This window comes from Lynx rufus, unplaced genomic scaffold (genome assembly GCF_022079265.1).
Source record: "Lynx rufus isolate CCGP_SWC_20201006 ecotype Redwood Valley unplaced genomic scaffold, mLynRuf1.p SCAF_12, whole genome shotgun sequence".
In the NCBI taxonomy this organism is placed as follows: Eukaryota; Metazoa; Chordata; class Mammalia; order Carnivora; family Felidae; genus Lynx; species Lynx rufus.
In genome coordinates this window covers 62,595,115-62,613,829 of record NW_025814826.1, presented here as the reverse complement: position 1 = coordinate 62,613,829, position 18,715 = coordinate 62,595,115, and positions in this window count along the sequence as shown.

Genomic DNA, 18,715 nt, shown 5'->3' with positions numbered 1-18,715 from the left:
TCAAAAATAAATAAACGTTAAAAAAATTTTTTAAAAGAAGAAAGTATTTGGGCTGAATCTAGATAAATATTAGAAATATCAGGACTGATCATGGGAAGGTAGTGGGAAAAAGAAAGCTTATTTTAAGCAAGATGAAGAAAAATTTGGAAGGCAAGATGTATGAATATGCTCTTTCCAGCGAATTTCCAATGCTTGTACTGGTTGGAATTATACATGTAAAGTAAAGAGTGGTAAAAGGTGATACTTAATGTAATGAAGATCAAGTCATGTAAATTATGAAGGGCTTCCCATATTAAGATAGGGAGTTGGAATTTTTTTCTAGTAAGTTATCGGGAGCATTCATTGAAGGATTTTCAACAGATATGAGTTGGTATTGGATATTTTCTTGAAATTATTAGTTTGACAAATGTGAGGAGGGAGAATTGGGGAGTTCCAGGTGAGAGGCAGGAACCAGATGGAGATGATAGTATAGCAACTCAAGTTGGAAATGGTAAGCCTCTCAATAGAGGGATCGATGTGTTAAGGAAATGGATGCTGCCTGGTCTGAACATTCATCAAATGTGGTGATGTTCAGCAAGGCTTGGAATTGGACAGCTAGATGAATGTTTCTACCATTGTGAAATATAATATGGGGTGGGTTTGGATCATTGAGATCAGATCACAGATTTTATCTGAAAAGTGCTGTATGATACTGATTTTAGTTGCATATGAATTTCGTTGAAGCAAATCACACCGTATCTTATCTACATATGAAATCATTTGGTTCTAAATTACTGGGGTTTTGCCTTTGTTGTATAAAGGAATTAGTGACTTAAAGGGAAATTGGCCATCATATTCCATCAGTGTCATCTTACAGATAAGCAAAGCAAGGATCACAGAGAGAAAAATATTTCCACCTTCCAAAACTCCTAAAAATCACCAAACTGATTACTTGGCTAATTTATCTACAAATCCAATGTCAATTAAAGATCAATCCTATTCCTGATTGTTTACTTCTTTCTTCACCTCTGTCCCAACACTCTGAAACCCAAACTGTTCATGAAGTCTTCTCCAGGTATTTTCTCAGTCCTTGAACCAATTTTGAAGAGAGCCAGAAAAATCCCAAACATATGTTGTGTGATTTCCTCCAGTTCAAAATCTGTTAATGGACAGAAGGCAAATGGACAGAAGGCAATGGACAGTGGTGCCCCAAAGCACCACTGAGAGCTGTCTTTTGCTGTGACCTGCAGTATTGCTCTTCAGAGACAAGCCTTGCTTCTCTGGACTTTAGCTACAGGAAGTTGCTTACAGAGTGTTCAAGATGTAGGCCGTGAGGTTGACTAGATGGAAGCTTAACTCCCCAGGGATGACTTTGGGCAAGGCACTCTACTACTCTTAGTCTCCTTCCCTCTAGAACGGGAGTCATCAAGGCACACACCTCTTGGGGAGTGCCACTGAAACAATGTATGTGAAATGACATGAGCTTTGGAACATGTAAATCCCCATTCTCTGACCTTAACTCTTATCAGTTATTTAGTAACCTGTCATAAGATTTGGTTGTTGCTATTGAATCCCCAAGTTTAAGTTAATCCTTCTTTCTGTGTGCCCTGCATTACCCTCTATACTTGTGATATTGTGCTTTTTAATAAGAAATATATATTTGGTCTTCATCCCCATTTCTGGCACAGAGCTCCTAAAACCCTTGGAATTTCCTAAATTGTGAAAGCCATTAAGGTATCTTTTGTTATGTTAATGAGGTGACTTTTGGCCCATATTCATGGATAAGGGCTAGTTGCTACAGCAACCACTCTTGTGATTAGAGGGTTGGAACTTTCATCCCCACTCCCTCACCTCCTGAGAAGGGGAGAGAGACTGGAGGTTGAATTAATCACCAATGGCCAATGATTTAATCTATCATGCCTATGTAATGAAGCTTCTGTAAAAGCCAAAAACAATAGAGTTTGGAGAGCTTTCAAGTTGGTGAACATGTGGAGATTTGGGCAGAAAGACACACTCCTAGAGGTCATGGAAGCTCTGTGCCCCTTCCCACATCCTTGCTCTATGTATCTCCTCCATCTATCTGCTCCTGAATTAGATCATTTTGCAGTAAACTGGTGGTGTAGTAAGTAAAATGTTTGAGTACTGTGAGCTGCTTTAGCAAATTAGCCAAACCTAAGGAGGAGGTCCTGAGAATCTCTGATTTATAGACTGTTGGTCAGCTGCACAGGTAACAACCTAGACTTGCAACTGGTGTCTGAAGTCTAGGGAGAGGTCACTGGAAACCCCAATCTATAGTTGGTCAGTCAGAAGCACAGGTGATGACAGACTGGTGTCTAAAGTGGAAGGTGGAAGGGGGCAGTCTTGTAAGACTTCAACCCTTGACCTATGGAATATGATGCTACGTCCAAGTAGATGGTGTCTGAATTAGGTTGAATTATAGTACACTCAGTTGGTTTCAAGAATTGCTTGGTGGTTTGAGAGTACTTCTCTCATTTTGAAATTGGATCCAGAAACCCAAAATAACACCCCTACCGTGGTACCTATAAGACTTTATTGCAGATGTTGGTTGGTTTCAGACGTGGAGTCTAGTAGCTGTATTGAGTTCCTTAATGACCACTGGACCCCTTTATCCTATGTTCTAACAATGGTCCCAATGACCTTTTAACCCTGGTTACAGTTCATGAGATCATCTTCTCTGTTAAGATGCTACTTTCTAGTTTTTGCCAGGTCTGATGTCTGCATCTTCTACTTGTGTCTGCCATCACTGAGGCCATTCCAGTTCTCAATGAATCCAGACACAGGAAGTCACCATTCCAGCCCAGGCTACATCGTCGTCATCATAGCCATAGCCCACCTACCATCACCACCACATGCAGGTGCTTCCTCCATCAGGGATTTCCTGAGCTGTGTTTAAATTTTCTGCACTCTCTGCCCACTGCTCTATACCCCAGATTTCCACTTTCAGTGTTATCATCAGCCGTAGCAACCTCAGAATCTTCTGAATTCCTGGGAGATTTTCGTCTTCTTCCAGAAATTTCTGAATGTCAAAGCCAGGAGCTTTGGAACCAGGCACATGATGTAGGTTCAAATCCCTACTCAAATCATATGATAGATACTGATTGGGAATTTTTCCTGGTTAAAATATTAAATCACTCTGAGCCTCAATTGCCTCCTAGCTAATATGGGCAAAATCATGCTATCTCCTAAAGTTATAGTGAGTGCAAGATGTGAATGATGATCTTAGTATCACGCATGTATTTATCTCTGTTCCTACTGCTTCAGCCCTGGTTCAGGCCACCATCGTTGCAATGCTGGGCCTCTGCAATGGAATCCTAACCAGTATCTCTGGCCAGAGCAATTTAAAACTGCAAATCAGGTTTCCCCTCTCTAAGCTCTCTTATTTACATATTTACATGATTTATTTCTTTTTCCCTCATGTGTAGGTCAGCTTCATGTGGAAAGAGACTTTAGCCTGTTCCAGGATAGCAGAGATGTTTAGAATATAGAGGCTAGAAGTGGACTTCCCTCAACGGATTCCTGATTTCACTTCTTAATAGTTTGTATGGCTGTGGTTAATTTGTTTAACCTGTATCTCTGCTCTAAAAAAGTTAGTTATCAAGCACCTAATTTAGCACATTGCCTAGTACATAGTATTTTCCATTCATGGTATTGTTATAATTGTTAGTGTCATCCTCCCGTCTACGGGGTGATAGGCACACAGAAGGTACTGCACACATATGTATTAGCATAGTGCTTGGACCACAATCAGTGTTCGGCAATGGACTTGTGTGCTTGCTGCTGTCGGTACTACTACTAAAAGATAATAATACCACTATTTATCATCAGCAACATTAACAATTCTGAATGTCAGGACTTTGAAAAGATGCCCAGAAATCAAGAACTCCACTATCTCTTGTGTTTCGTATTTTCTTTCTTCTCCACACACAGATACCCAATATCTACAAGGTAGTTTCAAGAAGCTGGAAATACGGAGATGAATAAACCAGAGTCCTTGTCTACAAAGTTCACATTCCGCTGCAGACAGAGGCATTTAAAACTCTCCCTGCTGTTACAGAGATGTGGAGAGAGAGCTGTGGAATCTTAAAGGGAGTAATTCCCAATTCTTCCTAAGGGGGGCAGAATGCTTTCACAGAGTAGGCACCAAATGAATTGCAGTTGGAATGAAAATTAGGAATTCTTCAAGTAAAGGAGACAGAAAGGCAATTGTAGGAAGATAGAAGCAATTGTAGTGGTTGGAAAAATCACTATTCAGGGAGGCATGAGATATGGGGAGGGTTAACAACACTGTACAGGGAGCAGGAAACAGACTGTGGGGAATCAACTGCTTGTGGAGGTCAGATTGGCCACCAGCGAGGTTTGGGGATGGAGTTTTATAATCCAGTCAATGAGGGGATATCAGAGGATTTGGGAATATGGAAGTCAAATGATCATATTGGAGCTAATTACCTTGGATTCAATTCTTAATTTAATTCATGCATCATAATTAATTAAATAAGATTGGTACCTTTTTGGGGATGGGTGGGCAGAGCAGAATCAAGAATATCACTTTGAAAACTTTTTGCGATATTCGTAATTGGAACCGGGATGACGCGGCTTCAGTGAGGAAGACAGAAAGGAAGCAGATTTTAAGAGTATTTGGGACGGAGGGTCAAAGAAACTTGGCAGCCCAGGGACACGGTTATTAAGAGAGAGAACAAAACCAAAGATACAGTGATATGTCTGTTTTGGAAGGTGGAATCTGTTTGCCAGTGGTGTGTATAGAGAACAAAAGATTAGAAATAGGTCAGTGGTACAGAAGTCTGAATTTGGAAAAGCTACTTTTGACCTGTGAGGCACGGGATCTGTAAATTTTAAATTTTAACTTGTTACTCACTTATTAACTGCTTTTCTAGGTGAATATGTTTGTGCAAAGGTTGATATGTAGGGCAACCATATCAGCTTGGTTAAGACAGTGCTGGGTTTTGATTTATTACCCTGGAATAATTATTAATCTCACCTCTTTCTCTTCACTAAAATCCTGGTTTGCATCATTATTATATGGTTCCTAAGTTATAAGGGAATGCAAAACTAAAGAACGGAGAACTTTCAGCCTCAACAGGGATTTATAATCTGGTATAGGAGGCAGACATGCTTGTTAATGTTTATTTATGTTTGGGAGACACAGACGGAGCGTGAGCAGGGGAGGGGCAGAGAGAGAGGAGACTCAGAATCCAAAGCAGGCTCCAGGCTCCAAGCTGTCAGCACAGAGCCCGACGTGGGGCTCGAACCCACGAACCGAACCGTGAGAATCATGACCTGAGCCGAAATCATATGCTTAACCGACTGAGCCACCCAGGTGCCCCGGAGGCAGACCTAGTTGAATAAAATTAAATATATATATTTCCAGATTGAAGAAAAACATGAATAAAACACGTCAGGATTCCTAAGTCAAAAGACGCTTTTAATTCCTGTCCTGGCTTCGTGGGCACTGCTCCCGGGATGCTGAGTCGGTAGATGATCCTTTGTACCAGGGCTCCTTGTTAAAAGTCATTCCAGGAGGATGGCCACCAGTAAGGGTGGCGGCGATGCACTCTGGGAGGTACTGTGGGAATTTTCACAAAGGTGGTGTGACCTAGGCAGAACTGCCTGCACTTAGAGAGGAGGACTCCGAGGAGCTGGCGGGTAAAGTCACTTGTCACAGAGAGGCGGAGCCCAGATGCCTGTCGCCTGTGGTCAAAGCTTGCTGCCTTCTCCTTCCGCCAATTTCCTTCTTCTTTAGAGGGGGCTGCGGCCTTGCCGGGCACCGGGCCTCTGCAGTGAGAGCCGGGAAGGAAAGAGGCCTCTCACCGGGGAAGGTGATTGCTGTTGACGCAAACGTGACTGAGACCCACTCAAAGTCAATGCGGCTGAGCTGACATAATATTCAAAGTGATCCTGGAGGATGCTAATAATCAACAGTGTCAAAAGTGGCATTCAGATCAAGCAGAATTAAAATACTCGAGCTGTCAGATGGGACTGCGTTAATAAATCCTTAAAAAGGAAATCTGAGGCAAGGGCTGCCCCTGCCGTGAGGTGGAAAAAAAGAAAAACAAAAAACAAAAAAAAAAAACCCAGCCGCATTCCACTTTCTCGGAGACACTCCGTCCCTTCCTTAAAGGGAATCTGTTACTTTTGGCTGTTGAGGGTTCTGATCCGAAGAAGCACATTTATTGCCTGAGCAGATGGCTACACGTGGCACAGCCATTTACTTCCTGAGACTTAATTGGACCCTCGAAAAGAGTGACGAGCAGAAGCCATTCGCTGAACAACTACTTATTGATTTTAGGCTCAGACAAACACAGTAACAAGCGCTGTGTGTATAGAAGTGAATGACGCACACCCCCCTGGCCTCAAGACGCAGCGACCAAGTTGACTCTAAGCCTGTGTATTAAACTTAGTAAATGATACAATAGTTAACATCAAAAGAGTAAGGATATTTGAGGAAACCAGGGAAGGATTGCATATGGCCTCTGATTTGGCCCTTACAATTCTCTTTGAGAAGTAAAGGAAACAATTCTGCCAAAATTTTGAAATAGAATTTCAGGGATCCTACTCAATGGGGTGGCCATAGCATTTATCATCCGTTTCACTCAGCTTGTGCTGCTGTAAGAGAACACCATAAACCGGGGGGTTATCAACCACAAAAACCTATTTCTCATAGTTCTGGAGGCTGGAAGTCAGAGATCACGGTGCCAGCACAGTCAAGTTTCGGTGAGTGTCCGGTTCCTGCTTTGCAGATGGTGCCTTTTCAGGATGGCCCCACGTGGTGGGGGATGGGCCGGGAGGGAGCTCTCTCCTGTCTCTTCATATAGGGCGCTAATCCCGTTTATGAGGTGTTCACTAAAATTGCCTCCCAGAGGCCTCACCTCCTACCTAACGCCATCATTTTGGGGGGGCTCAGATTTCAACATAAATCTGGAGGGAGGCACACACATTCAGTTCAAAAATCTTCCAAACTGGGCTTGTAAGAAAGAAAAGAGATATTAATGACCACAGCAGGACAATAGATATAAACTGGCACTGTCCCCACAAAATAGATATGCAGGAACAGTTGTGAGTCATTGGACTCCATATGAGACAGCATCACTCTTTAGGAACCTAGGATAGATTTTTTTGGTTCGGTAGGTACATAATGTAAGAGCCACATAGCTTATTCAAAATGTGGTGTGTGTGTGTGTGTGTGTGTGTGTGCGTGCGTGTGTGTGTGTGTGTGTGTGTGTGTGTGTTTCCTATGACCCTAGTGTTATAATTTGATGACGTTGGAGTACTTTAAACTACTCTTCTCTCAGGGTAATATCCTTACCTATCCACTTCTTACTATGATAGGATGTAGGAGAGGCCTCTGACGACTGCTTACATTAAGGCCTTAGTCCAGTTGTAACCCTCGCTTAATCAGCCGCTGGCTTTCCCCAGAGGATTTTGGGCCCTCATTTAAAGAGATCACCAGCAGATTCTCTTGCTGGACCACAGACCCTATAAGAAATTCACTGTATTTGTTTCATGTCATCTCTCATCCAGATATTTTACAATCTGGATTCCATGTTCCCTGGGCTCCTTCTCCATTAATGCCTACTATAACATTCAGCAACAATAGAAGTATCCTTGTATATTATGGTTGTATGTCAATTCTATTATCAATATCACAATGATATGATGAAATTATGGCTTTCCTTTTCTGTTACAGCTGTCAGGGAAATCTCTGGGCATGAGGAACTGGGGCTGAAACCTAAAGGCAGATGGTGGGTTCTCTAGAATCCCTGGTCCGCAGGTTAAACTCACATGTGGTCCTGCTTCACTGAAGCCAAGTCGACACAGGTATGTTATTCCTGTAACCTCTGGTGACATGGACATTTTTAAAAGTGCTACTCTGAGAAAATCAGTCAAACCATGGTGGATGCTAGTTCAACAAAAGATTTGGGTTCTGTATCATTCACATACTCCATTTTTATTTTGGAGGTTTAAAAAAAATCCTTTCTTGAGATATAAATAAAGATTTAATAGGACCTTTAAATATTAAATACCTCCCTTCTGTATAACATGTTCCAAAATGCCTCAATGAAAAAAAGGCTGAAAAATTTCACATATCCTGTGAATCCTGTTTTCAACTAATGCTGTCTCATATTCAGCCACATCCTTCCATAACTACGAAATGCTGTGAAATATCTTCCACGGGGATATAATGAGACACATAATGTCCACATTATTTCCACCTTACATTTCTGTTCCTTGAAACATGGAGTTTCTCGGGGCGCCTGGGTGGCGCAGTCGGTTAAGCGTCCGACTTCAGCCAGGTCACGATCTCGCGGTCCGTGAGTTCGAGCCCCGCGTCGGGCTCTGGGCTGATGGCTCAGAGCCTGGAGCCTGTTTCCGATTCTGTGTCTCCCTCTCTCTCTGCCCCTCCCCCGTTCATGCTCTGTCTCTCTCTGTCCCCAAAATAAATAAACGTTGAAAAAAAAAATTAAAAAAAAAAAAAAAAAGAAACATGGAGTTTCTCATCTCGACCTCCCTGTGGTGGTTTTAAATATGACCCTCACATCCTTTGAAAATTGGTACCTGAGGAGCTTCCTCTGTCCTGGATTTGATTGATAGGATTTCATCCTATCAATCATTGCAATAATTTATACTGCATTATTTACACATATGTAAATAATGTGTGGCCAGTGGGATGACTGTGGCAGTTTTAAATGATGGTCTCAAAATTCTTTGAGGATTCACTTGGAACACATGGATTATGGTTCCCGTCCCCTTGAACCTGGGCTCCATGACTGATTTACCAGCAGAATACAGTAGAAGTTATACCCTTCCATGTTGGGGACCCAGGCCTCTGGGAACACTTCACACTAAGAGTCCAACTTCCATGTTGTGAAAAAGCCCAAACTAGCCCACAAAGACAGACCACACCAAAAATAGAGCTTCCGGCCAAGAGCCCTAGTTGACATCTGAGCGGATAGCCCAGATCAGTCACCAAGCATGTGAGTGAGGACTCGTTCAGATGACTCGCCTCCCAGCTTTTGAGTCTTCCCAGATGATTCTAGATATTATAGGGCAGATATAAGCCATACATGCAGTGCCTCGTCTGAGTTCCTGACCCAGTGAAAGTGTGAGAGATAACAAAATTATTGCTTAAGTCAGTAATTTTGAGGTGGTGGGTTGTACAGAATACTTAGTAATGCTAATCTATTTCAAAAGTCACTTATCTACCAGAAAAAAAAGGGAAGTTTATTATTTCCATCATTGGGATTTCAAGCTTCAGAAAGGCTGTCTTCACTTTTTTGGCTCTGAATCTTACTCTCTTTATTTTCTGTCTAATAAGGTTATGGGACAAATCTGACTGTAAAAATAAAAACTATTGAAACTGTATTATTTTATTTCTTTCTTTAGTCAATAATGACAATTGCTCATATAGTAAAGAATATAATGTATTGAATAAAAAAATGTGTGATCTGACTGATAGATTTGTGGAAATCCATCGTAAGAATAAAGTGCAATATAAAATTTAGACATTCCCATCAATATTCCCATTGCGTTAAAACAGTGTGTGAAATAAATAACCTTTATGATTTATGTGTATTTCAAGGCATCTTATTTTAGAAGACCTCTACTGAATATATTTAACCTAATCATTCAATGTGCTTTCATCGTAACACATCTCCTGTTTATTTTTTTTAAGTTTATTTATTTATTTTGAGAGAGAGAGAGAGAGCCAGCACGAGTGGGGTAAGGGTAGAGAGAGAGGGAGAGAGAATCCCAAGAAGGTTCCACACTGTCAGCACAGAGTCAGATGTGGGGCTTGAGCTCATGGAACTGGGAGATCATGACCTGAGCCGAGGTCATGACCTGAGTCGAGATCAAGAGTCGGGCACTTAACTGACTGAACCACCCAGGCGCCCCAATACATTTTCTTTTTCGTTTTTTTTAAATTTATTTTTATTAATTTATTTTTACTTCTTTGACAATTCTTTTATTTTTTTCTTTTATTTTTTTAATATGAAATTTATTGTCCAATTGGTTTCCATACAACACCCAGGGCTCATCCCAACAGGTGCCCTCCTCAGTACCCATCACCCACCCACCCCTCCCTCCCACCACCCATCAACCCTCAGTTTGTTCTCAGTTTTTAAGAGTCTCTTATGCTTTGGCTCTCTTCCACTCTAACCTCTTTTTATTTTCCTTCCCCTCCCCCATGGGTTTCTGTTAAGTTTCTCAGGATCCACATAAGAGTGAAAACATATGGTATCTGTCTTTCTCTGTGTGACTTATTTCACTTAGCATAACACTTTCCAGTTCCATCCACGTTGTTACAAAAGGCCATATTTCATTCTTTCTCATTGTCACGTAGTATTCCATTGTATATAAACCACAATTTCTTTATCCATTCATCAGTTGTTGGACATTTAGGCTCTTTCCATAATTTGGCTATTGTTGAAAGTGCTGCTGTAAACACTGGGGTGCAAGTGCCCCTATGCATCAGCCCTCCTGTATCCCTTGGGCAAATTCCTAGCAGTGCTATTGCTGGGTCGTAGGGTAGATCTATTTTTAATTTTTTGAGGAACCTCCACACTGTTTTCCAGAGCGGCTGCACCAGTTTGCATTCCCACCAACAGTGCAAGAGGGTTCCCGTTTCTCCACATCCTCGCCAGCATCTATAGTCTCCTGATGTGTTCATTTTAGCCACTCTGACTGGCGTGAGGTGGTATCTGAGTGTGGTTTTGATTTGTATTTCCCTGATAAGGAGCGACGTTGAGCATCTTTTCATGTGTCTGTTGGCCATCTGGATGTCTTCTTTAGAGAAGTGTCTATCCATGTTTTCTTCCCATTTCTTCACTGGATTATTTGTTTTTCGGGTGTGGAGTTTGGTGAGTTCTTTATAGATTTTGGATACTAGCCCTTTGTCTGATATGTCATTTGCAAATATCTTTTTCCATTCCGTCGGTTGCCTTTTAGTTTTGTTGATTGTTTCCTTTGCAGTGCAGAAGGTTTTTATCTTCATAAGGTCCTAGTAGTTCATTTTGGCTTTTAATTCCCTTGCCTTTGGGGATGTGTCAAGTAAGAAATTGCTACGGCTGAGATCAGAGACGTCTTTTCCTGCTTTCTCCTCTAGGGTTTTGATGGTTTCCTATCTCACATTCAGGTCCTTTATCCATTTTGAGTTTATTTTTGTGAATGGTGTGAAAAAGTGGTCTAGTTTCAACCTTCTGCATGTTGCTGTCCAGTTCTCCCAGCACCATTTGTTAAAGAGACTGTCTTTTTTCCATTGGATGTTGTTTCCTGCTTTGTCAAAGATTAGTTGGCCATACGTTTGTGGTTCTAGTTCTGGGGTTTCCATTGGTCTATGTGTCTGTTTTTGTGCCAATACCATGCTGTCTTGATGATTACAGCTTTGTAGTAGAGGCTAAAGTCTGGGATTGTGATGCCTCCTGCTTTGGTGTGCTTCTTCAATATTACTTTGCCCAATACATCTTCTTTTTAAACCATAGGGATGAACTGTGTCTTTAAGGCAGTGTACATTTCTTTTCCTTCTTTCCTTCTTTCCTCCCTCCCTTCCTCCCTTTCTTCCTTCTGTTTGTTTTCATTTAAAGATCACCTCAATCAGAAACAAGTCGGCATGCATTTTTAATTAAACTTTTTTTTTTAATTTAGAGATTATTTCAAATTCATGTTCATCTGTAAGAAGTAATGCAGGGAGACCCCATGCACCTTTTACCCAGTTTCACCCCATGGCAACATTTTGTCAAACTATGGCACAATATCACAACAAGGTTATTGACATCCATACGGTCAAATTGCAGGACATTCCTATCACCACGGAGTGATCATGTTACCTGCTTTTAGCCACACTACTTACCTCCCCTCCTACCCTCTCCTTAACACTTGGCAACAATTAATTTGTTTTCCATTTGTATAATTATTTCATTTGGATAACGTTCTAGAAATACAATAATATGGTAAGTAACCTTTTAAGGCTGGCTTCTTTCACTCAGCATAATTCTCTGGAGAGTTACACGGGTTGCTGCCTTTATTAATACTTTATTCCATTTTATTGCTGAGTGGTGCTCCATGGCACAGACACACTGCAGTTTGTGTCACTATGTGAGGACATCTGGATTGGTCTTCGTTCGGGGCTATTACAAATTAAGTTGTTAAAACCATTTGTGTACAGGTTTTAAAATGAATGTAAGTTTTTTGTTTTTTGCTTTATATATGGGATAACTGCCTGTGGATGCAACTGATGGATTATATGGTGTTTACCTCCTTAGTTTCTAAAAAAAACTGCCAAAATGTACTCTGGGGAGGCTGTCCTCTGTCAACATTCCTACCAGCCACCAGCCACGTGTGAGTGATCAAAATTTTTTTCACGTTCTTCCCAGCATTTGATGTGGTCACTATTTTTAATTTTAGGTTTTCTGATAGGTTTGCTGTGATATCTGATTGCGGTTTTAATTTGCATTTCCCTAATGGCTAATGATATTGAAAATCTTTTCATGTGCTTATTACCCCTGGTACATGCATTTTGGTGAAATTTCTGTTCATGTTTTGTACCCCTCTGTATATTTGGGATTAAAAGATTTTTTCATTAATTCTCTCTCTTTTTTTTAACTATTTGATACTTGAGAGTTCTTTATATATTCCAGATACTATATATCTTCTCCAGATATATAGCTTGCAAATATTTTTTTCCACTCTGTAACTAAGTTTTCTCCGCTTTTTACAGGGTCTTTTGTAGGGCAAACATTTAAAAACATTTTTTTAATGTTTTTTTTCATTTTTGAGAGACAAAGCATGAGTGGGGGAAGGGCAGAGAGAGAGAGAGAGAGAGAGAGAGAGAGACAGAATCCAAAGCAGGCTCCAGGCTCTGAGCTGTCAGCACAGAACCAGTCGCAAGGCTGAACTCACACTGTGAGATCATGACCTGAGCCAAAGTCGGATGGTTAACCCACTGAGCAACCCAGGCGCTTCAGGGCAAACATTTTTTAATGTTGATAAAGTACGATTTATCTATTTCTGTCAGAGATTTTATCAGATTGGTGCTCTTTTTCATAAATGTTGGTAAAATTCTCCCATGAAAATATCTGGGTCTGAAAATTTCTTTCTGTAGACTTTTGAAATTACAAATATGATATCCTTAAAAACTATAAGACTCTTTAAGTTTTCTATTTCATATTGGGTGAATTATGGTAGTTTCTGTTTTTTAATAAATTAGTTCATTTCAGCTAAGTTGTCAAAATTTTGTATTTTCATTGTCATTCAGCTCAATGCGTTTTTAAAATTTCCCTTGAGACTTCATCTTCATTTCCTGAAATATTTAGAAGTGTGTTATTTAGTCTCCAACTGTTTGGCATTTTCCTTTTAACTTTATGTGATTAATTCTGTAGTTTGACTTCAATATGGTCAGAGAAGACATTCTGTATGATTTCAATTCTTTTAAATTTATCAGGATTTGTTTTATGTCCCAGGATATGCTCTATTGGGGTACATGTTCCTTGTGCACCTGAAAATAATGTGTTTTCTGCTGTTGTGTGAAGTGGTCTATAAATGTAATGCACATCTTGCTGGTTGGTGGTGTTTATGAGTTTTTCTATGTTCTTGTTGACTTTTTGCCCAGTTCTATCGGTTGTTCAGAAACAGATGTTGAAATCTCCAAGTATAATTGTGGCTTGTCTCTTTATCCTTTCAGTTTTATCTGCTTTTGCTTCACATATTTTGAAGCTATGTGATTTGATGCATCTACCTTAGGATTGCTATATCCCTTGAGAGTTTGACTCTTGTATCATTATATAATATTCCTCTCTGTCTCTGGTGATTTGCTTTACCCTGACATCTGGTTTATTTGATATTAATATGGCCAGTCCTGCTTTTTTTTTCACGTAATATTATCATAATATATCTGTTCCTGTTTTGTTTTTTTTTTTTTTTTACTTTCAATCTTTTTATGTTGTTATATTTGAAGTGAGTTTCAGGGTGCCTGGGTGGCTCAGTTGGGTAAGCGTCTGTCTCTTGATTTTGGCTCAGGTCACGATCTCACAGTTTGTGTGATGAATCTCGGCATCAGGCTCTGTGCTGACAACATGGAACCTGCTTGGGATTCTCTCTGTCCCTCTTTCTGCCCCTCCCCCTGGCATGCTCTCTCTGTCTCTGTCTCTCTCAAAATAAAGAAATAAACTTAAATAAAAAAAGAAGCATGTGTCTTGTAGACAACATATTGTTAGGTCATGTGTTTTAATCCATTCTACAATTCTGTGTCTTTAAAGATGAAAGGACAATAGCAGAATGGGAATCAAAGAAACACTTTAGTAACATCTTAACCAAATAATTTTCCAAACAAGGAGCTCTGATATGAACTGGATTGGAGCACATCTTTAAGTTAGTTTGTAGACCTAAGCTATGCTTCCTACCCCTACTGTAGCTGAATCTCGGGCATCCTCAGGCACACGAGTGGAAGGAAGGAGAGACTGAGGTGCAACATGGACTCTGGTCTAACACTCCACTCAGCTTACGTGTATGTACACAACATGGAGAAGTGAGGTGGCTGTGTCTGTGCCTAGGTGACCTTGTCCCAGCCCCTCTGAAAAGAATGCTGATTCCCAGTGGGTCAAGATTCTGCTTTCTGATGAAGTATGGTCCCACAAATGTCATGCCCCAAGGCAATGAGATAATTAGTTAGCACTAAATAGGTAGAGGTGTAGGAGACGGGTGAGGAAAATTTAAGAATCTTCTGACACAAGACATTTTTCTTATGGTTGACTTTTTATTTTTCAGACTAAACTTCAGAACTTTACATTTTCCCCTGTTATTTTTCACTTCAGATCATCTTTCTAGACATGCAGAGTTTCCAGTAGATTTCTGGATTCCATTGTCTTTCTTCTCTACTTCGCTTTTTCACACATGGCATCCCAGGGCTTTCCTGAGAAGACTGGGTACCTTTGGCTCCTTCCTATGGCAGAAGCGTGGCTTTAATTAAAAACCTTACACATGCACTCATTCTGGGCTAAATAGCAGCATTCATATGCCTGATATAATCATCAACGGACTCTTTCCTCTCTTAAAATGAGCTTTTTGGACACTGCAGCAACTTGGCGATGGTAGAGATCAAAGTGAGTGGTTCATCACCGCACCCCGGGGGATCCAGGCCCCCAGTCCAAGTTGGCACAAGAGACCAAGACCAGCAAAGTCACTCAGATAAACTTTTGATGATTCTTCAAGAACCACTTAAATCAAGAGTACATTTATACCAAGAACCAGTAAGTCCAGAGTAGATTTATACCAGGAATCACATGATCACATCCGGATATCTCCTAGGAAGTCCCAAGTGGACGTGTGCCCCTTGTGCTATGTATAATTAATCAACAACTGATCAAAAAAAAACTCTATTCCAGAAATGTATTTTGTCAACAGATATTTATTCCTCTTAGCAAGACCCCACAAAAACCAGGGTCATCATCCTCTCTCGGTAAAGAGAAAAAACATCGTTTCATGGCAAGTATATTCACTTAAAGTTTTTAATTACTTTAATCAGAACACCAAACTTGAACTTCAGAGTGGAATGAGATGAATGGTATATGGACTACAAAAGATAGGAGCTTAAATGACTCACTCAAGACAATGTTATTTAGAAGGGATAGTGCCTGAATTTGAAACCATGTCTAACTTAATGTGTCTCTTAAATATGTGTTAAAATGGACAATGGAATCAGAAGGAGGGAGACCCTTTTCCCAAAGACTGCATGATGAGAAGCACATGGGCCTTTTGCTGGGTACCAGGTAACATATCAGATTAAATATCCACAACCGCAAGAAGAGTGGGAGGGGGCAAAATAAAATGGGGGATAAGTAGAAATAGTGACTTAAACACACTGAGTGAATAAAAATGATTTTATTAAGCTTTTGTAATACTCCGAGTATTGTACAAACTCTGTGACCTTTCTTGGAGCCTCCAAGATAGAAACCATGGTATACATAGTAATAGGGTGACCAACTCACCCTGGTTTAACTGGAACTGTTCCAGGTTTAGCCCTCAAAGCTCATATTCTGGGAAATTCCCAATCCTATGCAAACTGGGACTGCTGGCCAGTGTATGTAAGAGAGGAAGGTTGAGAAATAAATGGGATGATTGGGCCCAATTAGCAGTTCTGGTCTAAGACTTCCATGTTTGTTATGTTGCCTCAACTCTCTAGCTCTCAGTTTCTTTTATCCATTAAATGTAGATCTCTTTACCCAGTTCAGGTGAAAAAGTGTAAGCCCAATGCAAGATCGCCTCTGTGATAAGGGTTTCACCTGGTAGTCTCTCAACATTTTGTGTTTTCAAGGCTTGAAAGACATTGCAGGGTCAAACATCACAGAGGTATGTCTACTCAAGGTGTATTTGGGAGGTGAGGGCTCATCAAAGCAGGGATGAAAGAACCTCATTGAGGAGTCCTGTCTGGGAGGGAGGGAGGTGGGAGAATGGAAAGCAATGTCAGGTCCAAGACTCAGGAACTGCAGAGATCTGTTTCCTGCTTGCCTGCCGCCCCTTGGTTGTGGAATGGCTCGACAGCATCAGCAGTGGCTTTACATGAGGACTTGTGGCCTCTGAGAGCTTCGTGGGCATCTCTGTACCAGCAGTCTGAGAGCTGAGGGCTTAATTATGGTGCCCTGTGGAGGATGGAGCTAAGGAAGGACGGTGCCCACCACTCACTGGAGACCACCTCCTTTCCTATTTTGTATGCGTGGTCTTAGTTCCCAAGGAAGACAGGGGGACCCCAATAATGTAATGGATTGAATTAGTCACCACCTTGGTCAGTGGGTGCTCAGATTCAATTTGATTGAAAACAAATAGAGTGAGTCTCCATGGATCTAAAAACTGTAAGACAAAATGTTACCATCTACTCAAAGAAAAATAAGACATTTTCCTAGACCACAAAAATCCCTAGAGAATAAGTTAGAAAAAAGACACATATACAGTTAATTACCACTTAAGAAGGTGAAATAAGATTCGTCAACTTGTAAGGGGCACAGGGAGAGCTGAGTAAGGAACTCTCTAACTGTAAATTTCCAGATAGAAAGGTGGGTAGGGCCCCGTAATTCTCTCCCATGGTAATTCCTGGGGCAAAGACCTCCTCTGAGGTCAGGCAAAAAAGCTAGATGGAGAGATGAAAAGCACACACTAAATACCATATTTATGCCTAAGAGAAGAAACGCAAATACACAGGAACAATATCCAACTCTCCATCTCTCTCCTTTTTCTAAAGAAGTCCCTCCCAGGGTAAGGAGAGCAGGGAATAGCTCCCTTGCAGGCTACTTTCACAGGTAAGTGTCACTTTGGAATGTGCTAGTCCCTAGGACCTGAGGAATAAAAACCCACCATGGCAGAAAGTCACTTTGTTCCAAAGGGGCTGCTTTTAACCACATTTGTTACCATCTGTTGCTGAGTCCATGGAAAGTGTAGGAGTTAGCCTTCCCTTCACAGCACTGGAAAAGAATTCTCCCCAGGAAACTTCCTTCTAAGGAAAGATTTAAAATAAAACTCCCTGAGTGATAACCATAGCCGAGAAGAGGTAGAATTGGTCTGATGTTTTGTCTAAAATATTTAGAGTAATTGACAAGAGGGAGGGAGGGAGGGAGGGAGGGAGGGAGGAAGGGGGAGAGAGAGAGAGAGAGAGAGAGAGAGAGAGAGAGCTAGCACAGGAGGAGTGCCTGAGTTGAATGATTGATAATGGAACATTTCTAATCACATCAGCCCTTTCCAGAGAAGACAGGTCATGGGACTTATAGATCCACAGCTACAAGTTTAAGAGTTTTTGACAAATAGCTATAATTTAAAATACAATTATTAAAAGATAAGACAGATGTGAACAGCCTCTTTCTTTTTTCGTGTAGGGGATTTTGCTGCCACAGTGGTTCAGGGTCGGTAAAGTCAGATCACAAAGTACTAAAACCAGCCACGCTGAGGTTACCTTTTACTCCATGGGGAGAAAAATGTATGCCCTCTTATTTTCTATCCTCTAATGATGACTTATTTTAAAATAATATTATATATAATAAAATATTATTTTCTGGCTGTAAATGGCATAGTTTTCCTTTTAGAAGAAAATAAAAGTAAAATATAAAATAAAAATGAATGAAATATAAAATAAACTCTCATCCACAATCCACTGTCAGAATTAATTGCTGCCATAACATTTCCCTATAAATAGTTTTATATAGTTGAGATTTTGCATCACCCGTGTAGCCACCTGATTTTGTTCTGACTTAATACTAAAGGGCAAATATTTTGCGATCCCATAAAAAATACTTTCTACACTTAATATCTTCAAAATATCCTATTGTGACTTTTGAATTTTGTACACATGTTTTTAAATTTAATAAAAGAAGAAATTCACTAACAAAATATGCTTTCTAAGATTGCTGTGATGAATTTACTTTGCTCACTACAGTAAGTAATTCTCTGAGAAATTAATTTTATTGTATAACATTTGTTTTGTCAAATTGCTTTCTGAAACTTCTGCATTTGTTCTGTACCTTCCCCCATAGTCCATCAAGCAAGAAATAATTTCATATTGGAAAAGTCAAGCTTTGAGCCTTATAGTACAGCATAATGTTTCCCTGACCCAAGTTCCTGAATAATTTCACCACAGGGTGAATTACTAACTAGCAAAGACATATTCAGGTTTGGAAAAGTGTCTTTCAGTTCAGTTGAGTCTATCAGGTTTCCTATTTGAATC